Below are 18574 nucleotides of genomic sequence, written 5' to 3'. Positions count from 1 at the left end.
ATGGACGGGACAACCGACTTCGAAATTGTGAGCTCTGTGGCCAAAGTTTGTCATGTTTGTTTGGAAGTGTAAGCAAATACTAGAGAATAGCACTGTGAGGCTAAACCCAACAGACGCACGCCACGCTGCCAGTGTAGCGCGATAAGGCTTGTTTTAAGCATTTAAACGTGTCCAGTGCCTTGCGGCCAAACTACGCGGCAGGAGTCTGCCCTGGTCTGAGGTCCCAAAGCTGAAGCTGATTTCATTCCTGTAGTTTACTTTTAAAAGTTTTGAATTTTCCACTGTGAATCGGCGTACGCTGACCCATTGATTTTGTTGGTGGTCATTCTGTGGCCTACTCGTCACATTGTTTTTTGGTTTTTTTTTATCTGTTCTGTGTCCACTGGGAAAGCGGCAGCAGCACCCTCTGCCGGTGAAAAGCCAGAACTAAAAAGCTTACAGCACCAGGTATTCCCAGGCGGTCTCCCATCCAAGTACTGACCTGGCCCGACCCTGCTTAGCTTCCGAGATCGGACGAGATCGGGCGTGTTCAGGGTGGTATGGCCGTAGCGACAGAATGAGTGACACACAAGCTATTTACAGATGAACGGGACAACCGACTTCCAAATTGTGAGCTCTGTGGCCAAAGTTTGTCATGTTTGTTTGGAAGTGTAAGCAAATACTAGAGAATAGCACTGTGAGGCTAAACCCAACAGACGCACGCCACGCTGCCAGTGTAGCGCGATAAGGCTTGTTTTAAGCATTTAAACGTGTCCAGTGCCTTGCGGCCAAACCACGCGGCAGGAGTCTGCCTTGGGCTGAGGTCCCAAAGCTGAAGCTGATTTCATTCCTGTAGTTTACTTTTAAAAGTTTTGAATTTTCCACTGTGAATCGGCGTACGCTGACCCATTGATTTTGTTGGTGGTCATTCTGTGGCCTACTCGTCACATTGTTTTTTGGTTTTTTTTTATCTGTTCTGTGTCCACTGGGAAAGCGGCAGCAGCACCCTCTGCCGGTGAAAAGCCAGAACTAAAAAGCTTACAGCACCAGGTATTCCCAGGCGGTCTCCCATCCAAGTACTGACCTGGCCCGACCCTGCTTAGCTTCCGAGATCGGACGAGATCGGGCGTGTTCAGGGTGGTATGGCCGTAAGCGACAGAATGAGTGACACACAAGCTATTTACAGATGGACGGGACAACCGACTTCCAAATTGTGAGCTCTGTGGCCAAAGTTTGTCATGTTTGTTTGGAAGTGTAAGCAAATACTAGAGAATAGCACTGTGAGGCTAAACCCAACAGACGCACGCCACGCTGCCAGTGTAGCGCGATAAGGCTTGTTTTAAGCATTTAAGCGTGTCCAGTGCCTTGCGGCCAAACTACGCGGCAGGAGTCTGCCCTGGTCTGAGGTCCCAAAGCTGAAGCTGATTTCATTCCTGTAGTTTACTTTTAAAAGTTTTGAATTTTCCACTGTGAATCGGCGTACGCTGACCCATTGATTTTGTTGGTGGTCATTCTGTGGCCTACTCGTCACATTGTTTTTTTTTTGTTGTTTTTTATCTGTTCTGTGTCCACTGGTAAATCGCCACCAGCACCCTCTGCCTGTAGAAAGCCTGAACGAAAAAGCTTATAACACCAGGTATTCCCAGGATGTCTCCCATCCAAGTACTCACCTCGCCCGACCCTGCTTAGCTTCCGAGATCGGACGAGATCGGGCGTGTTCAGGGTGGTATGGCCGTGCGACAGAATGAGTGACACACAAGCTATTTACAGATGGACGGGACAACCGACTTCCAAATTGTGAGCTCTGTGGCCAAAGTTTGTCATGTTTGTTTGGAAGTGTAAGCAAATACTAGAGAATAGCACTGTGAGGCTAAACCCAACAGACGCACGCCACGCTGCCAGTGTAGCGCGATAAGGCTTGTTTTAAGCATTTAAACGTGTCCAGTGCCTTGCGGCCAAACTACGCGGCAGGAGTCTGCCCTGGTCTGAGGTCCCAAAGCTGAAGCTGATTTCATTCCTGTAGTTTACTTTTAAAAGTTTTGAATTTTCCACTGTGAATCGGCGTACGCTGACCCATTGATTTTGTTGGTGGTCATTCTGCGGCCTACTCGTCACGTTGTTTTTTTTTGTTGTTTTTTTATCTGTTCTGTGTCCACTGGGAAAGCGGCAGCAGCACCCTCTGCCGGTGAAAAGCCAGAACTAAAAAGCTTACAGCACCAGGTATTCCCAGGCGGTCTCCCATCCAAGTACTGACCTGGCCCGACCCTGCTTAGCTTCCGCGATTGGACGAGATCGGGCGTGTTCAGGGTGGTATGGCCGTGCGACAGAATGAGTGACACACAAGCTATTTACAGATGGACGGGACAACCGACTTCCAAATTGTTAGCTCTGTGGCCAAAGTTTGTCATGTTTGTTTGGAAGTGTAAGCAAATACTAGAGAATAGCACTGTGAGGCTAAACCCAACAGGCGCACGCCACGCTGCCAGTGTAGCGCGATAAGGCTTGTTTTAAGCATTTAAACGTGTCCAGTGCCTTGCGGCCAAACCACGCGGCAGGAGTCTGCCCTGGTCTGAGGTCCCAAAGCTGAAGCTGATTTCATTCCTGTAGTTTACTTTTAAAAGTTTTGAATTTTCCACTGTGAATCGGCGTACGCTGACCCATTGATTTTGTTGGTGGTCATTCTGTGGCCTACTCGTCACATTGTTTTTTTTTTTTTGTTGTTTTTTTTTATCTGTGTCCACTGGGAAAGCGGCAGCAGCACCCTCTGCCGGTGAAAAGCCAGAACTAAAAAGCTTACAGCACCAGGTATTCCCAGGCGGTCTCCCATCCAAGTACTGACCTGGCCCGACCCTGCTTAGCTTCCGAGATCGGACGAGATCGGGCGTGTTCAGGGTGGTATGGCCGTAGCGACAGAATGAGTGACACACAAGCTATTTACAGATGGACGGGACAACCGACTTCCAAATTGTGAGCTCTGTGGCCAAAGTTTGTCATGTTTGTTTGGAAGTGTAAGCAAATACTAGAGAATAGCACTGTGAGGCTAAACCCAACAGACGCACGTCCACGCTGCCAGTGTAGCGCGATAAGGCTTGTTTTAAGCATTTAAGCGTGTCCAGTGCCTTGCGGCCAAACTACTGGCAGGAGTCTGCCCTGGTCTGAGGTCCCAAAGCTGAAGCTGATTTCATTCCTGTAGTTTACTTTTAAAGTTTTGAATTTTCCACTGTGAATCGGCGTCGCTGACCCATTGATTTTGTTGGTGGTCATTCTGTGGCCTACTCGTCACATTGTTTTTTTTTTGTTGTTTTTTTTATCTGTTCTGTGTCCGCTGGGAAAGCGGCAGCAGCACCCTCTGCCGGTGAAAAGCCAGAACTAAAAAGCTTACAGCACCAGGTATTCCCAGGCGGTCTCCCATCCAAGTACTGACCTGGCCCGACCCTGCTTAGCTTCCGAGATCGGACGAGATCGGGCGTGTTCAGGGTGGTATGGCCGTGGCGACAGAATGAGAGACACACAAGCTTTTAACCGCTGGCCGGGACAACCGCCTTCCAAATTGTGAGCTCTGTGGCCAAAGTTTGTCATGTTTGTTTGGAAGTGCAAGAAAATACTAAAGATTACCACTGTGAGGCTAAACCCAACAGGCGCACGTCACGCTGCCAGTGTAGCGCGATAAGGCTTGTTTTAAGCATTTAAGCGTGTCCAGTGCCTTGCGGCCAAACTACGCGGCAGGAGTCTGCCCTGGTCTGAGGTCCCAAAGCTGAAGCTGATTTCATTCCTGTAGTTTACTTTTAAAAGTTTTGAATTTTCCACTGTGAATCGGCGACGCTGACCCATTGATTTTGTTGGTGGTCATTCTGTGGCCTACTCGTCACATTGTTTTTTTTTTGTTGTTTTTTTATCTGTTCTGTGTCCACTGGGAAAGCGGCAGCAGCACCCTCTGCCGGTGAAAAGCCAGAACTAAAAAGCTTACAGCACCAGGTATTCCCAGGCGGTCTCCCATCCAAGTACTGACCTGGCCCGACCCTGCTTAGCTTCCGAGATCGGACGAGATCGGGCGTGTTCAGGGTGGTATGGCCGTGGCGACAGAATGAGTGACACACAAGCTATTTACAGATGGACGGGACAACCGACTTCCAAATTGTGAGCTCTGTGGCCAAAGTTTGTCATGTTTGTTTGGAAGTGTAAGCAAATACTAGAGAATAGCACTGTGAGGCTAAACCCAACAGGCGCCGTCACGCTGCCAGTGTAGCGCGATAAGGCTTGTTTTAAGCATTTAAGCGTGTCCAGTGCCTTGCGGCCAAACTACGCGGCAGGAGTCTGCCCTGGTCTGAGGTCCCAAAGCTGAAGCTGATTTCATTCCTGTAGTTTACTTTTAAAAGTTTTGAATTTTCCACTGTGAATCGGTGTACGCTGCCCCATTGATTTTGTTGGTGGTCATTCTGCGGCCTACTCTTCACGTTGTTTTTTTTTTGTTGTTTTTTATCTGTTCTGTGTCCACTGGGAAAGCGGCAGCAGCACCCTCTGCCGGTGAAAAGCCAGAACTAAAAAGCTTACAGCACCAGGTATTCCCAGGCGGTCTCCCATCCAAGTACTGACCTGGCCCGACCCTGCTTAGCTTCCGAGATCGGACGAGATCGGGCGTGTTCAGGGTGGTATGGCCGTAAGCGACAGAATGAGTGACACACAAGCTATTTACAGATGGACGGGACAACCGACTTCCAAATTGTGAGCTCTGTGGCCAAAGTTTGTCATGTTTGTTTGGAAGTGTAAGCAAATACTAGAGAATAGCACTGTGAGGCTAAACCCAACAGGCGCTACGTCACGCTGCCAGTGTAGCGCGATAAGGCTTGTTTTAAGCATTTAAGCGTGTCCAGTGCCTTGCGGCCAAACTACGGCAGGAGTCTGCCCTGGTCTGAGGTCCCAAAGCTGAAGCTGATTTCATTCCTGTAGTTTACTTTTAAAAGTTTTGAATTTTCCACTGTGAATGGGCGTACGCTGACCCATTGATTTTGTTGGTGGTCATTCTGTGGCCTACTCGTCACATTGTTTTTTTTTTGTTGTTGTTTTTATCTGTTCTGTGTCCACTGGGAAAGCGGCAGCAGCACCCTCTGCCGGTGAAAAGCCAGAACTAAAAAGCTTACAGCACCAGGTATTCCCAGGCGGTCTCCCATCCAAGTACTGACCTGGCCCGACCCTGCTTAGCTTCCGAGATCGGGCGTGTTCAGGGTGGTATGGCCGTAAGCGACTGAACGAGTGACACACAAGCTATTTACAGATGGACGGGACAACCGACTTCCAAATTGTGAGCTCTGTGGCCAAAGTTTGTCATGTTTGTTTGGAAGTGTAAGCAAATACTAGAGAATAGCACTGTGAGGCTAAACCCAACAGGCGCACGTCACGCTGCCAGTGTAGCGCGATAAGGCTTGTTTTAAGCATTTAAGCGTGTCCAGTGCCTTGCGGCCAAACTTCTGCGGCAGGAGTCTGCCCTGGTCTGAGGTCCCAAAGCTGAAGCTGATTTCATTCCTGTAGTTTACTCTTCAAAGTTTTGACTTTTCCACTGTGAATCGGCGTACGCTGACCCATTGATTTTGTTGTTGGTTATTTTGTTGCCTACTCGTCACATTGTTTTTTTTTATCTGTTCTGTGTCCACTGGGAAAGCGGCAGCAGCACCCTCTGCCGGTGAAAAGCCAGAACTAAAAAGCTTACAGCACCAGGTATTCCCAGGCGGTCTCCCATCCAAGTACTGACCTGGCCCGACCCTGCTTAGCTTCCGAGATCGGACGAGATCGGGCGTGTTCAGGGTGGTATGGCCGTAGCGACAGAATGCGTGACACACAAGCTATTTACAGATGGACGGGACAACCGTCTTCCAAATTGTGAGCTCTGTGGCCAAAGTTTGTCATGTTTGTTTGGAAGTGTAAGCAAATACAAGTGAATAGCACTGTGATGATAAACCCAACAGACGCACGCCACGCTGCCAGTGTAGCGCGATTAGGCTTGTTTTAAGCATTTAAGCGTGTCCAGTGCCTTGCGGCCAAACTACGCGGCAGGAGTCTGCCCTGGTCTGAGGTCCCAAAGCTGAAGCTGATTTCATTCCTGTAGTTTACTTTTAAAAGTTTTGAATTTTCCACTGGGCATCGGCGTAGGCAGACACATTGATGTTGTTGGTGGTCATTCTGCGGCCTACTCGTCACATTGTTTTTTTTTGTTTTTTTTATCTGTTCTGTGTCCGCTGGGAAAGCGGCAGCAGCACCCTCTGCCGGTGAAAAGCCAGAACTAAAAAGCTTACAGCACCAGGTATTCCCAGGCGGTCTCCCATCCAAGTACTGACCTGGCCCGACCCTGCTTAGCTTCCGAGATCGGGCGTGTTCAGGGTGGTATGGCCGTAAGCGACAGAATGAGTGACACGCAAGCTATTTACAGATGGACGGGACAACCGACTTCCAAATTGTGAGCTCTGTGGCCAAAGTTTGTCATGTTTGTTTGGAAGTGTAAGCAAATACTAGAGAACAGCACAGTGAGGCTAAACCCAACAGGCGCACGTTACGCCGCCAGTGTAGCGCGATAAGGCTTGTTTTAAGCATTTCGCGTGTCCAGTGCCTTGCGGCCAAACTACGCGGCAGGAGTCTGCCCTGGTCTGAGGTCCCAAAGCTGAAGCTGATTTCATTCCTGTAGTTTACTTTTAAAAGTTTTGAATTTTCCACTGTGAATCGGCGTACGCTGACCCATTGATTTTGTTGGTGGTCATTCTGTGGCCTACTCGTCGCATTGTTTTGTTTTTGTTGTTTTTTATCTGTTCTGTGTCCACTGGGAAAGCGGCAGCAGCACCCTCTGCCGGTGAAAAGCCAGAACTAAAAAGCTTACAGCACCAGGTATTCCCAGGCGGTCTCCCATCCAAGTACTGACCTGGCCCGACCCTGCTTAGCTTCCGAGATCGGACGAGATCGGGCGTGTTCAGGGTGGTATGGCCGTAAGCGACAGAATGAGTGACACACAAGCTATTTACAGATGGACGGGACAACCGACTTCCAAATTGTGAGCTCTGTGGCCAAAGTTTGTCATGTTTGTTTGGAAGTGTAAGCAAATACTAGAGAATAGCACTGTGAGGCTAAACCCAACAGGCGCACGTCACGCTGCCAGTGTAGCGCGATAAGGCTTGTTTTAAGCATTTAAGCGTGTCCAGTGCCTTGCGGCCAAACTACGCGGCAGGAGTCTGCCCTGGTCTGAGGTCCCAAAGCTGAAGCTGATTTCATTCCTGTAGTTTACTTTTAAAAGTTTTGAATTTTCCACTTTGAATCGGGCGACGCTGACCCATTGATTTTGTTGGTGGTCATTCTGTGGCCTACTCGTCACATTGTTTTTTTTTGTTGTTTTTTTATCTGTTCTGTGTCCACTGGGAAAGCGGCAGCAGCACCCTCTGCCGGTGAAAAGCCAGAACTAAAAAGCTTACAGCACCAGGTATTCCCAGGCGGTCTCCCATCCAAGTACTGACCTGGCCCGACCCTGCTTAGCTTCCGAGATCGGACGAGATCGGGCGTGTTCAGGGTGGTATGGCCGTGGCGACAGAATGAGTGACACACAAGCTATTTACAGATGGACGGGACAACCGACTTCCAAATTGTGAGCTCTGTGGCCAAAGTTTGTCATGTTTGTTTGGAAGTGTAAGCAAATACTAGAGAATAGCACTGTGAGGCTAAACCCAACAGACGCGCGTCACGCTGCCAGTGTAGCGCGATAAGGCTTGTTTTAAGCATTTAAGCGTGTCCAGTGCCTTGCGGCCAAACTTCTGGCAGGAGTCTGCCCTGGTCTGAGGTCCCAAAGCTGAAGCTGATTTCATTCCTGTAGTTTACTTTTAAAAGTTTTGAATTTTCCACTGTGTATCGGCGTACTCTGACCCATTGATTTTGTTGGTGGTCATTCTGTGGCCTACTCGTCAAATTTTTTTTTTTTTTGTTGTTTTTTATCTGTTCTGTGTCCACTGGGAAAGCGGCAGCAGCACCCTCTGCCGGTGAAAAGCCAGAACTAAAAAGCTTACAGCACCAGGTATTCCCAGGCGGTCTCCCATCCAAGTACTGACCTGGCCCGACCCTGCTTAGCTTCCGAGATCGGACGAGATCGGGCGTGTTCAGGGTGGTATGGCCGTGGCGACAGAATGAGTGACACACAAGCTATTTACAGATGGACGGGACAACCGACTTACAAATTGTGAGCTCTGTGGCCAAAGTTTGTCATGTTTGTTTGGAAGTGTAAGCAAATACTAGAGAATAGCACTGTGAGGCTAATCCCAACAGACGCACGCCACGCTGCCAGTGTAGCGATAAGGCTTGTTTTAAGCATTTAAGCGTGTCCAGTGCCTTGCGGCCAAACTACGCGGCAGGAGTCTGCCCTGGTCTGAGGTCCCAAAGCTGAAGCTGATTTCATTCCTGTAGTTTACTTTTAAAAGTTTTGAATTTTCCACTGTGAATCGGCGTACGCTGACCCATTGATTTTGTTGGTGGTCATTCTGCGGCCTACTCGTCACATTGTTTTTTTTTTGTTGTTTTTTATCTGTTCTGTGTCCACTGGGAAAGCGGCAGCAGCACCCTCTGCCGGTGAAAAGCCAGAACTAAAAAGCTTACAGCACCAGGTATTCCCAGGCGGTCTCCCATCCAAGTACTGACCTGGCCCGACCCTGCTTAGCTTCCGAGATCGGACGAGATCGGGCGTGTTCAGGGTGGTATGGCCGTAAGCGACAGAATGAGTGACACACAAGCTATTTACAGATGGACGGGACAACCGACTTCCAAATTGTGAGCTCTGTGGCCAAAGTTTGTCATGTTTGTTTGGAAGTGTAAGCAAATACTAGAGAATAGCACTGTGAGGCTAAACCCAACAGACGACGTCACGCTGCCAGTGTAGCGCGATAAGGCTTGTTTTAAGCATTTAAGCGTGTCCAGTGCCTTGCGGCCAAACTACGCGGCAGGAGTCTGCTCTGGTCTGAGGTCCCAAAGCTGAAGCTGATTTCATTCCTGTAGTTTACTTTTAAAAGTTTTGAATTTTCCACTGTGAATCGGCGTACGCTGACCCATTGATTTTGTTGGTGGTCATTCTGCGGCCTACTCGTCACATTGTTTTTTTATTGTTGTTTTTTTATCTGTTCTGTGTCCACTGGGAAAGCGGCAGCAGCACCCTCTGCCGGTGAAAAGCCAGAACTAAAAAGCTTACAGCACCAGGTATTCCCAGGCGGTCTCCCATCCAAGTACTGACCTGGCCCGACCCTGCTTAGCTTCCGAGATCGGACGAGATCGGGCGTGTTCAGGGTGGTATGGCCGTGGCGACAGAATGAGTGACACACAAGCTATTTACAGATGGACGGGACAACCGACTTCCAAATTGTGACCTCTGTGGCCAAAGTTTGTCATGTTTGTTTGGAAGGGTAAGCAAATACTAGAGAATAGCACTGTGAGGCTAAACCCAACAGCCGCACGTCACGCTGCCAGTGTAGCGATAAGGCTTGTTTTAAGCATTTAAGCGTGTCCAGTGCCTTGCGGCCAAACTACGCGGCAGGAGTCTGCCCTGGTCTGAGGTCCCAAAGCTGAAGCTGATTTCATTCCTGTAGTTTACTTTTAAAGTTTTGAATTTTCCACTGTGAATCGGGCGACGCTGACCCATTGATTTTGTTGGTGGTCATTCTGCGGCCTACTCGTCTCATTTTTTTTTGGTTGTTTTTTATCTGTTCTGTGTCCACTGGGAAAGCGGCAGCAGCACCCTCTGCCGGTGAAAAGCCAGAACTAAAAAGCTTACAGCACCAGGTATTCCCAGGCGGTCTCCCATCCAAGTACTGACCTGGCCCGACCCTGCTTAGCTTCCGAGATCGGACGAGATCGGGCGTGTTCAGGGTGGTATGGCCGTAAGCGACAGAACGAGTGACACACAAGCTATTTACAGATGGACGGGACAACCGACTTCCAAATTGTGAGCTCTGTGGCCAAAGTTTGTCATGTTTGTTTGGAAGTGTAAGCAAATATTAGAGAATAGCACTGTGAGGCTAAAACCAAAAGACGCCGTCACGCTGCCAGTGTAGCGCGATAAGGCTTGTTTTAAGCATTTAAGCGTGTCCAGTGCCTTGCGGCCAAGCTACGCAGCAGGAGTCTGCCCTGGTCTGAGGTCCCAAAGCTGAAGCTGATTTCATTCCTGTAGTTTACTTTTAAAAGTTTTGAATTTTCCACTGTGAATCGGCGTACGCTGACCCATTGATTTTGTTGGTGGTCATTCTGCGGCCTACTCGTCACGTTGGTTTTTTTTTGTTGTTGTTTTTTTTATCTGTTCTGTGTCCACTGGGAAAGCGGCAGCAGCACCCTCTGCCGGTGAAAAGCCAGAACTAAAAAGCTTACAGCACCAGGTATTCCCAGGCGGTCTCCCATCCAAGTACTGACCTGGCCCGACCCTGCTTAGCTTCCGAGATCGGACGAGATCGGGCGTGTTCAGGGTGGTATGGCCGTAAGCGACAGAATGAGTGACACACAAGCTATTTACAGATGGACGGGACAACCGACTTCCAAATTGTGAGCTCTGTGGCCAAAGTTTGTCATGTTTGTTTGGAAGTGTAAGCAAATACTAGAGAATAGCACTGTGAGGCTAAACCCAACAGACGCACGTCACGCTGCCAGTGTAGCGATAAGGCTTGTTTTAAGCATTTAAACGTGTCCAGTGCCTTGCGGCCAAACTTCTGGCAGGAGTCTGCCCTGGTCTGAGGTCCCAAAGCTGAAGCTGATTTCATTCCTGTAGTTTACTTTTAAAAGTTTTGAATTTTCCACTGTGAATCGGCGTACGCTGACCCATTGATTTTGTTGGTGGTCATTCTGCGGCCTACTCGTCACGTTGGTTTTTTTTTGTTGTTGTTTTTTTTATCTGTTCTGTGTCCACTGGGAAAGCGGCAGCAGCACCCTCTGCCGGTGAAAAGCCAGAACTAAAAAGCTTACAGCACCAGGTATTCCCAGGCGGTCTCCCATCCAAGTACTGACCTGGCCCGACCCTGCTTAGCTTCCGAGATCGGACGAGATCGGGCGTGTTCAGGGTGGTATGGCCGTAAGCGACAGAATGAGTGACACACAAGCTATTTACAGATGGACGGGACAACCGACTTCCAAATTGTGAGCTCTGTGGCCAAAGTTTGTCATGTTTGTTTGGAAGTGTAAGCAAATACTAGAGAATAGCACTGTGAGGCTAAACCCAACAGACGCACGTCACGCTGCCAGTGTAGCGATAAGGCTTGTTTTAAGCATTTAAACGTGTCCAGTGCCTTGCGGCCAAACTACGCGGCAGGAGTCTGCCCTGGTCTGAGGTCCCAAAGCTGAAGCTGATTTCATTCCTGTAGTTTACTTTTAAAAGTTTTGAATTTTCCACTGTGAATCGGGCGACGCTGACCCATTGATTTTGTTGGTGGTCATTCTGTGGCCTACTCGTCACATTGTTTTTTTTTTGTTGGTTTTTTTATCTGTTCTGTGTCCACTGGGAAAGCGGCAGCAGCACCCTCTGCCGGTGAAAAGCCAGAACTAAAAAGCTTACAGCACCAGGTATTCCCAGGCGGTCTCCCATCCAAGTACTGACCTGGCCCGACCCTGCTTAGCTTCCGAGATCGGACGAGATCGGGCGTGTTCAGGGTGGTATGGCCGTAAGCGACAGAACGAGTGACACACAAGCTATTTACAGATGGACGGGACAACCGACTTCCAAATTGTGAGCTCTGTGGCCAAAGTTTGTCATGTTTGTTTGGAAGTGTAAGCAAATACTAGAGAATAGCACTGTGAGGCTAAACCCAACAGACGCACGTCACGCTGCCAGTGTAGCGCGATAAGGCTTGTTTTAAGCATTTAAACGTGTCCAGTGCCTTGCGGCCAAACTACGCGGCAGGAGTCTGCCCTGGTCTGAGGTCCCAAAGCTGAAGCTGATTTCATTCCTGTAGTTTACTTTTAAAAGTTTTGAATTTTCCGCTGTGAATCGGCGTACGCTGACCCATTGATTTTGTTGGTGGTCATTCTGCGGCCTACTCGTCACATTGGGTTTTTTTTTTGTTGTTTTTTTTATCTGTTTTGTGTCCACTGGGAAAGCGGCAGCAGCACCCTCTGCCGGTGAAAAGCCAGAACTAAAAAGCTTACAGCACCAGGTATTCCCAGGCGGTCTCCCATCCAAGTACTGACCTGGCCCGACCCTGCTTAGCTTCCGAGATCGGACGAGATCGGGCGTGTTCAGGGTGGTATGGCCGTAAGCGACAGAATGAGTGACACACAAGCTATTTACAGATGGACGGGACAACCGACTTCCAAATTGTGAGCTCTGTGGCCAAAGTTTGTCATGTTTGTTTGGAAGTGTAAGCAAATACTAGAGAATAGCACTGTGAGGCTAAACCCAACAGACGCACGTCACGCTGCCAGTGTAGCGCGATAAGGCTTGTTTTAAGCATTTAAACGTGTCCAGTGCCTTGCGGCCAAACTACGCGGCAGGAGTCTGCCCTGGTCTGAGGTCCCAAAGCTGAAGCTGATTTCATTCCTGTAGTTTACTTTTAAAAGTTTTGAATTTTCCACTGTGAATCAGCGACGCTGACCCATTGATTTTGTTGGTGGTCATTCTGTGGCCTACTCGTCACATTGTTTTTTTTTGTTGTTTTTTTTATCTGTTCTGTGTCCGCTGGGAAAGCGGCAGCAGCACCCTCTGCCGGTGAAAAGCCAGAACTAAAAAGCTTACAGCACCAGGTATTCCCAGGCGGTCTCCCATCCAAGTACTGACCTGGCCCGACCCTGCTTAGCTTCCGAGATCGGACGAGATCGGGCGTGTTCAGGGTGGTATGGCCGTAAGCGACAGAATGAGTGACACACAAGCTATTTACAGATGGACGGGACAACCGACTTCCAAATTGTGAGCTCTGTGGCCAAAGTTTGTCATGTTTGTTTGGAAGTGTAAGCAAATACTAGAGAATAGCACTGTGAGGCTAAACCCAACAGACGCACGCCACGCTGCCAGTGTAGCGCGATAAGGCTTGTTTTAAGCATTTAAACGTGTCCAGTGCCTTGCGGCCAAACTACGCGGCAGGAGTCTGCCCTGGTCTGAGGTCCCAAAGCTGAAGCTGATTTCATTCCTGTAGTTTACTTTTAAAAGTTTTGAATTTTCCACTGTGAATCGGCGTACGCTGACCCATTGATTTTGTTGGTGGTCATTCTGCGGCCTACTCGTCACATTGTTTTTTTTTTGTTGTTTTTTTTATCTGTTCTGTGTCCACTGGGAAAGCGGCAGCAGCACCCTCTGCCGGTGAAAAGCCAGAACTAAAAAGCTTACAGCACCAGGTATTCCCAGGCGGTCTCCCATCCAAGTACTGACCTGGCCCGACCCTGCTTAGCTTCCGAGATCGGACGAGATCGGGCGTGTTCAGGGTGGTATGGCCGTAAGCGACAGAATGAGTGACACACAAGCTATTTACAGATGGACGGGACAACCGACTTCCAAATTGTGAGCTCTGTGGCCAAAGTTTGTCATGTTTGTTTGGAAGTGTAAGCAAATACTAGAGAATAGCACTGTGAGGCTAAACCCAACAGACGCACGCCACGCTGCCAGTGTAGCGCGATAAGGCTTGTTTTAAGCATTTAAACGTGTCCAGTGCCTTGCGGCCAAACCACGCGGCAGGAGTCTGCCCTGGTCTGAGGTCCCAAAGCTGAAGCTGATGTCATTCCTGTAGTTTACTTTTAAAAGTTTTGAATTTTCCGCTGTGAATCGGCGTACGCTGACCCATTGATTTTGTTGGTGGTCATTCTGCGGCCTACTCGTCACATTGGGTTTTTTTTTTTGTTGTTTTTTTTATCTGTTCTGTGTCCACTGGGAAAGCGGCAGCAGCACCCTCTGCCGGTGAAAAGCCAGAACTAAAAAGCTTACAGCACCAGGTATTCCCAGGCGGTCTCCCATCCAAGTACTGACCTGGCCCGACCCTGCTTAGCTTCCGAGATCGGACGAGATCGGGCGTGTTCAGGGTGGTATGGCCGTAAGCGACAGAATGAGTGACACACAAGCTATTTACAGATGGACGGGACAACCGACTTCCAAATTGTGAGCTCTGTGGCCAAAGTTTGTCATGTTTGTTTGGAAGTGTAAGCAAATACTAGAGAATAGCACTGTGAGGCTAAACCCAACAGACGCACGCCACGCTGCCAGTGTAGCGCGATAAGGCTTGTTTTAAGCATTTAAACGTGTCCAGTGCCTTGCGGCCAAACCACGCCGGCAGGAGTCTGCCTTGGTCTGAGGTCCCAAAGCTGAAGCTGATTTCATTCCTGTAGTTTACTTTTAAAAGTTTTGAATTTTCCACTGTGAATCGGCGTACGCTGACCCATTGATTTTGTTGGTGGTCATTCTGCGGCCTACTCGTCACATTTTGTTTTTTTTTTTGTTGTTTTTTTTATCTGTTCTGTGTCCGCTGGGAAAGCGGCAGCAGCACCCTCTGCCGGTGAAAAGCCAGAACTAAAAAGCTTACAGCACCAGGTATTCCCAGGCGGTCTCCCATCCAAGTACTGACCTGGCCCGACCCTGCTTAGCTTCCGAGATCGGACGAGATCGGGCGTGTTCAGGGTGGTATGGCCGTAAGCGACAGAATGAGTGACACACAAGCTATTTACAGATGGACGGGACAACCGACTTCCAAATTGTGACCTCTGTGGCCAAAGTTTGTCATGTGTGTTTGGAATTGTAAACAAATACTAGAAAATAGCACTGTGAGGCTAAACCCAACAGACGCACGCCACGCTGCCAGTGTAGCGCGATAAGGCTTGTTTTAAGCATTTAAACGTGTCCAGTGCCTTGCGGCCAAACCACGCGGCAGGAGTCTGCCCTGGTCTGAGGTCCCAAAGCTGAAGCTGATTTCATTCCTGTAGTTTACTTTTAAAAGTTTTGAATTTTCCACTGTGAATCGGCGTACGCTGACCCATTGATTTTGTTGGTGGTCATTCTGTGGCCTACTCGTCACATTGTTTTTTTTTGTTGTTTTTTTATCTGTTCTGTGTCCACTGGGAAAGCGGCAGCAGCACCCTCTGCCGGTGAAAAGCCAGAACTAAAAAGCTTACAGCACCAGGTATTCCCAGGCGGTCTCCCATCCAAGTACTGACCTGGCCCGACCCTGCTTAGCTTCCGAGATCGGACGAGATCGGGCGTGTTCAGGGTGGTATGGCCGTAAGCGACAGAATGAGTGACACACAAGCTATTTACAGATGGACGGGACAACCGACTTCCAAATTGTGAGCTCTGTGGCCAAAGTTTGTCATGTTTGTTTGGAAGTGTAAGCAAATACTAGAGAATAGCACTGTGAAGCTAAACCCAACAGACGCACGCCACGCTGCCAGTGTAGCGATAAGGCTTGTTTTAAGCATTTAAACGTGTCCAGTGCCTTGCGGCCAAACTACGCGGCAGGAGTCTGCCCTGGTCTGAGGTCCCAAAGCTGAAGCTGATTTCATTCCTGTAGTTTACTTTTAAAAGTTTTGAATTTTCCACTGTGAATCGGCGTACGCTGACCCATTGATTTTGTTGGTGGTCATTCTGCGGCCTACTCGTCACACATTGTTTTTTTTTTTGTTGTTTTTTATCTGTTCTGTGTCCACTGGGAAAGCGGCAGCAGCACCTCTGCCGGTGAAAAGCCAGAACTAAAAAGCTTACAGCACCAGGTATTCCCAGGCGGTCTCCCATCCAAGTACTGACCTGGCCCGACCCTGCTTAGCTTCCGAGATCGGACGAGATCGGGCGTGTTCAGGGTGGTATGGCCGTAAGCGACAGAATGAGTGACACACAAGCTATTTACAGATGGACGGGACAACCGACTTCCAAATTGTGAGCTCTGTGGCCAAAGTTTGTCATGTTTGTTTGGAAGTGTAAGCAAATACTAGAGAATAGCACTGTGAGGCTAAACCCAACAGACGCACGCCACGCTGCCAGTGTAGCGCGATAAGGCTTGTTTTAAGCATTTAAACGTGTCCAGTGCCTTGCGGCCAAACCACGCGGCAGGAGTCTGCCCTGGTCTGAGGTCCCAAAGCTGAAGCTGAATTCACTCCTGTAGTATACGCTTAACAGTTGTGAATCTTCCACTGTGAACCGGCGTACGCTGACCCTTTGTTTTTGTTGGTGGTTATTCTGTGGCCTTCTTGTCCCATTTTTTTTTTTTTTTGTTTTTTTTATCTGTTCTGTGTCCACTGGGAAAGCGGCAGCAGCACCCTCTGCCGGTGAAAAGCCAGAACTAAAAAGCTTACAGCACCAGGTATTCCCAGGCGGTCTCCCATCCAAGTACTGACCTGGCCCGACCCTGCTTAGCTTCCGAGATCGGACGAGATCGGGCGTGTTCAGGGTGGTATGGCCGTAAGCGACAGAACGAGTGACACACAAGCTATTTACAGATGGACGGGACAACCGACTTCCAAATTGTGAGCTCTGTGGCCAAAGTTTGGCATGTTTGTTTGGAAGTGTAAGCAAATACTAGAGTATCGCACTGGGCGGCTAATCCCAACAGACGCACGCCACGCTGCCAGTGTAGCGATAAGGCTTGTTTTAAGCATTTAAACGTGTCCAGTGCCTTGCGGCCAAACCACGCGGCAGGAGTCTGCCCTGGTCTGAGGTCCCAAAGCTGAAGCTGATTTAATTCCTGTAGTTTACTTTTAAAAGTTTTGAATTTTCCACTGTGAATCGGGCGACGCTGACCCATTGATTTTGTTGGTGGTCATTCTGTGGCCTACTCGTCACATTGTTTTTTTTTGTTGTTTTTTTATCTGTTCTGTGTCCACTGGGAAAGCGGCAGCAGCACCCTCTGCCGGTGAATAGCCAGTTCTATAAAGCTTACAGCACCAGGTTTTCCCAGGCGGTCTCCCATCCAAGTACTGACCTGGCCCGACCCTGCTTAGCTTCCGAGATCGGACGAGATCGGGCGTGTTCAGGGTGGTATGGCCGTAAGCGACAGAATGAGTGACACACAAGCTATTTACAGATGGACGGGACAACCGACTTCCAAATTGTGAGCTCTGTGGCCAAAGTTTGTCATGTTTGTTTGGAAGTGTAAGCAAATACTAGAGAATAGCACTGTGAGGCTAAACCCAACAGACGCACGCCACGCTGCCAGTGTAGCGCGATAAGGCTTGTTTTAAGCATTTAAACGTGTCCAGTGCCTTGCGGCCAAACCACGCGGCAGGAGTCTGCCCTGGTCTGAGGTCCCAAAGCTGAAGCTGATTTCATTCCTGTAGTTTACTTTTAAAAGTTTTGAATTTTCCACTGTGAATCTGGGTACGCTGACCCATTGGTTTTGTTGGTGGTCATTCTGTGGCCTACTCGTCACATTGTTTTTTTTTGTTGTTTTTTTATCTGTTCTGTGTCCACTGGGAAAGCGGCAGCAGCACCCTCTGCCGGTGAAAAGCCAGAACTAAAAAGCTTACAGCACCAGGTATTCCCAGGCGGTCTCCCATCCAAGTACTGACCTGGCCCGACCCTGCTTAGCTTCCGAGATCGGACGAGATCGGGCGTGTTCAGGGTGGTATGGCCGTAAGCGACAGAATGAGTGACACACAAGCTATTTACAGATGGACGGGACAACCGACTTCCAAATTGTGAGCTCTGTGGCCAAAGTTTGTCATGTTTGTTTGGAAGTGTAAGCAAATACTAGAGAATAGCACTGTGAGGCTAAACCCAACAGACGCACGCCACGCTGCCAGTGTAGCGCGATAAGGCTTGTTTTAAGCATTTAAACGTGTCCAGTGCCTTGCGGCCAAACCACGCTGCAGGAGTCTGCCCTGGTCTGAGGTCCCAAAGCTGAAGCTGATTTCATTCCTGTAGTTTACTTTTAAAAGTTTTGAATTTTCCACTGTGAATCGGCGTACGCTGACCCATTGATTTTGTTGGTGGTCATTCTGTGGCCTACTCGTCACATTGTTTTTTTTTTGTTGTTTTTTTTGTCTGTTCTGTGTCCACTGGGAAAGCGGCAGCAGCACCCTCTGCCGGTGAAAAGCCAGAACTAAAAAGCTTACAGCACCAGGTATTCCCAGGCGGTCTCCCATCCAAGTACTGACCTGGCCCAACCCTGCTTAGCTTCCGAGATCTGACGAGATCGGGCGTGTTCAGGGTGGTATGGCCGTAAGCGACAGAATGAGTGACACACAAGCTATTTACAGATGGACGGGACAACCGACTTCCAAATTGTGAGCTCTGTGGCCAAAGTTTGTCATGTTTGTTTGGTAGTGTAAGCAAATACTAGAGAATAGCACTGTGAGGCTAAACCCAACAGACGCACGCCACGCTGCCAGTGTAGCGCGATAAGGCTTGTTTTAAGCATTTAAACGTGTCCAGTGCCTTGCGGCCAAACCACGCGGCAGGAGTCTGCCCTGGTCTGAGGTCCCAAAGCTGAAGCTGATTTCATTCCTGTAGTTTACTTTTAAAAGTTTTGAATTTTCCACTGTGAATCGGCGTACGCTGACCCATTGATTTTGTTGGTGGTCATTCAGTGGCCTACTCGTCTCATTGTTTTTTTTTGTCGTTTTTTTTGTCTGTTCTGTGTCCACTGGGAAAGCGGCAGCAGCACCCTCTGCCGGTGAAAAGCCAGAACTAAAAAGCTTA

General features: G+C 48.9%; 28 non-coding genes and 4 pseudogenes across 28 annotated transcripts in view; all 32 read right to left on the bottom strand.

The window, feature by feature from the left end:
* Positions 1 to 432: 432 nt before the first annotated feature.
* LOC148187162 (5S ribosomal RNA) lies at positions 433 to 550 on the bottom strand. Its single transcript, XR_015779303.1, has one exon. It is a non-coding gene; the product is annotated as a 5S ribosomal RNA (ribosomal RNA).
* A 464-nt stretch (positions 551 to 1014) lies between these two features.
* LOC148187161 (5S ribosomal RNA) lies at positions 1015 to 1133 on the bottom strand. Its single transcript, XR_015779284.1, has one exon. It is a non-coding gene; the product is annotated as a 5S ribosomal RNA (ribosomal RNA).
* Positions 1134 to 1600: 467 nt separating this feature from the next.
* Positions 1601 to 1719, bottom strand: LOC148187160 (5S ribosomal RNA; annotated as a pseudogene).
* Positions 1720 to 2184: 465 nt separating this feature from the next.
* On the bottom strand, positions 2185 to 2303 carry LOC148187159 (5S ribosomal RNA; annotated as a pseudogene).
* Positions 2304 to 2769: 466 nt separating this feature from the next.
* Positions 2770 to 2887, bottom strand: LOC148187158 (5S ribosomal RNA). Its single transcript, XR_015779302.1, has one exon. It is a non-coding gene; the product is annotated as a 5S ribosomal RNA (ribosomal RNA).
* Positions 2888 to 3354: 467 nt separating this feature from the next.
* LOC148187157 (5S ribosomal RNA) lies at positions 3355 to 3472 on the bottom strand. The gene has a single exon (XR_015779314.1). It is a non-coding gene; the product is annotated as a 5S ribosomal RNA (ribosomal RNA).
* A 467-nt stretch (positions 3473 to 3939) lies between these two features.
* On the bottom strand, positions 3940 to 4057 carry LOC148187156 (5S ribosomal RNA). Its single transcript, XR_015779313.1, has one exon. It is a non-coding gene; the product is annotated as a 5S ribosomal RNA (ribosomal RNA).
* A 466-nt stretch (positions 4058 to 4523) lies between these two features.
* LOC148187155 (5S ribosomal RNA) lies at positions 4524 to 4642 on the bottom strand. The gene has a single exon (XR_015779283.1). It is a non-coding gene; the product is annotated as a 5S ribosomal RNA (ribosomal RNA).
* Positions 4643 to 5110: 468 nt separating this feature from the next.
* Positions 5111 to 5219, bottom strand: LOC148187154 (5S ribosomal RNA; annotated as a pseudogene).
* Positions 5220 to 5676: 457 nt separating this feature from the next.
* On the bottom strand, positions 5677 to 5794 carry LOC148187153 (5S ribosomal RNA). The gene has a single exon (XR_015779301.1). It is a non-coding gene; the product is annotated as a 5S ribosomal RNA (ribosomal RNA).
* A 465-nt stretch (positions 5795 to 6259) lies between these two features.
* On the bottom strand, positions 6260 to 6368 carry LOC148187152 (5S ribosomal RNA; annotated as a pseudogene).
* A 466-nt stretch (positions 6369 to 6834) lies between these two features.
* Positions 6835 to 6953, bottom strand: LOC148187151 (5S ribosomal RNA). Its single transcript, XR_015779282.1, has one exon. It is a non-coding gene; the product is annotated as a 5S ribosomal RNA (ribosomal RNA).
* Positions 6954 to 7420: 467 nt separating this feature from the next.
* Positions 7421 to 7538, bottom strand: LOC148187150 (5S ribosomal RNA). The gene has a single exon (XR_015779312.1). It is a non-coding gene; the product is annotated as a 5S ribosomal RNA (ribosomal RNA).
* A 467-nt stretch (positions 7539 to 8005) lies between these two features.
* Positions 8006 to 8123, bottom strand: LOC148187149 (5S ribosomal RNA). The gene has a single exon (XR_015779311.1). It is a non-coding gene; the product is annotated as a 5S ribosomal RNA (ribosomal RNA).
* Positions 8124 to 8588: 465 nt separating this feature from the next.
* Positions 8589 to 8707, bottom strand: LOC148187148 (5S ribosomal RNA). The gene has a single exon (XR_015779281.1). It is a non-coding gene; the product is annotated as a 5S ribosomal RNA (ribosomal RNA).
* A 467-nt stretch (positions 8708 to 9174) lies between these two features.
* On the bottom strand, positions 9175 to 9292 carry LOC148187147 (5S ribosomal RNA). The gene has a single exon (XR_015779310.1). It is a non-coding gene; the product is annotated as a 5S ribosomal RNA (ribosomal RNA).
* Positions 9293 to 9753: 461 nt separating this feature from the next.
* Positions 9754 to 9872, bottom strand: LOC148187146 (5S ribosomal RNA). Its single transcript, XR_015779280.1, has one exon. It is a non-coding gene; the product is annotated as a 5S ribosomal RNA (ribosomal RNA).
* A 471-nt stretch (positions 9873 to 10343) lies between these two features.
* Positions 10344 to 10462, bottom strand: LOC148187145 (5S ribosomal RNA). Its single transcript, XR_015779279.1, has one exon. It is a non-coding gene; the product is annotated as a 5S ribosomal RNA (ribosomal RNA).
* Positions 10463 to 10931: 469 nt separating this feature from the next.
* LOC148187144 (5S ribosomal RNA) lies at positions 10932 to 11050 on the bottom strand. The gene has a single exon (XR_015779278.1). It is a non-coding gene; the product is annotated as a 5S ribosomal RNA (ribosomal RNA).
* A 467-nt stretch (positions 11051 to 11517) lies between these two features.
* Positions 11518 to 11636, bottom strand: LOC148187143 (5S ribosomal RNA). Its single transcript, XR_015779277.1, has one exon. It is a non-coding gene; the product is annotated as a 5S ribosomal RNA (ribosomal RNA).
* Positions 11637 to 12107: 471 nt separating this feature from the next.
* Positions 12108 to 12226, bottom strand: LOC148187142 (5S ribosomal RNA). The gene has a single exon (XR_015779276.1). It is a non-coding gene; the product is annotated as a 5S ribosomal RNA (ribosomal RNA).
* Positions 12227 to 12693: 467 nt separating this feature from the next.
* Positions 12694 to 12812, bottom strand: LOC148187141 (5S ribosomal RNA). Its single transcript, XR_015779275.1, has one exon. It is a non-coding gene; the product is annotated as a 5S ribosomal RNA (ribosomal RNA).
* A 469-nt stretch (positions 12813 to 13281) lies between these two features.
* Positions 13282 to 13400, bottom strand: LOC148187140 (5S ribosomal RNA). Its single transcript, XR_015779273.1, has one exon. It is a non-coding gene; the product is annotated as a 5S ribosomal RNA (ribosomal RNA).
* A 472-nt stretch (positions 13401 to 13872) lies between these two features.
* Positions 13873 to 13991, bottom strand: LOC148187139 (5S ribosomal RNA). Its single transcript, XR_015779272.1, has one exon. It is a non-coding gene; the product is annotated as a 5S ribosomal RNA (ribosomal RNA).
* A 473-nt stretch (positions 13992 to 14464) lies between these two features.
* On the bottom strand, positions 14465 to 14583 carry LOC148187138 (5S ribosomal RNA). The gene has a single exon (XR_015779271.1). It is a non-coding gene; the product is annotated as a 5S ribosomal RNA (ribosomal RNA).
* Positions 14584 to 15050: 467 nt separating this feature from the next.
* Positions 15051 to 15169, bottom strand: LOC148187137 (5S ribosomal RNA). Its single transcript, XR_015779270.1, has one exon. It is a non-coding gene; the product is annotated as a 5S ribosomal RNA (ribosomal RNA).
* A 467-nt stretch (positions 15170 to 15636) lies between these two features.
* On the bottom strand, positions 15637 to 15755 carry LOC148187136 (5S ribosomal RNA). The gene has a single exon (XR_015779269.1). It is a non-coding gene; the product is annotated as a 5S ribosomal RNA (ribosomal RNA).
* A 468-nt stretch (positions 15756 to 16223) lies between these two features.
* On the bottom strand, positions 16224 to 16342 carry LOC148187135 (5S ribosomal RNA). The gene has a single exon (XR_015779268.1). It is a non-coding gene; the product is annotated as a 5S ribosomal RNA (ribosomal RNA).
* A 465-nt stretch (positions 16343 to 16807) lies between these two features.
* Positions 16808 to 16926, bottom strand: LOC148187134 (5S ribosomal RNA). Its single transcript, XR_015779333.1, has one exon. It is a non-coding gene; the product is annotated as a 5S ribosomal RNA (ribosomal RNA).
* Positions 16927 to 17393: 467 nt separating this feature from the next.
* On the bottom strand, positions 17394 to 17512 carry LOC148187133 (5S ribosomal RNA). Its single transcript, XR_015779267.1, has one exon. It is a non-coding gene; the product is annotated as a 5S ribosomal RNA (ribosomal RNA).
* A 469-nt stretch (positions 17513 to 17981) lies between these two features.
* Positions 17982 to 18100, bottom strand: LOC148187132 (5S ribosomal RNA). Its single transcript, XR_015779286.1, has one exon. It is a non-coding gene; the product is annotated as a 5S ribosomal RNA (ribosomal RNA).
* Positions 18101 to 18568: 468 nt separating this feature from the next.
* LOC148187131 (5S ribosomal RNA) overlaps positions 18569 to 18574 on the bottom strand; it is a 118-nt gene continuing 112 nt past the window's right edge. The window contains exon 1 of the ribosomal RNA XR_015779300.1: positions 18569 to 18574. This exon is cut by the window's right edge and continues 112 nt beyond it. This is a non-coding gene — a ribosomal RNA (5S ribosomal RNA).

This window comes from Plectropomus leopardus, chromosome 16 (genome assembly GCF_026936395.1).
Source record: "Plectropomus leopardus strain MGB_pleo_1.0 chromosome 16, ASM2693639v1, whole genome shotgun sequence".
NCBI lineage: Eukaryota > Metazoa > Chordata > Actinopteri > Perciformes > Serranidae > Plectropomus > Plectropomus leopardus.
The sequence above is the reverse complement of the archived record's forward strand: the minus strand, read 5'-3'. Positions and strand labels throughout refer to the sequence as shown.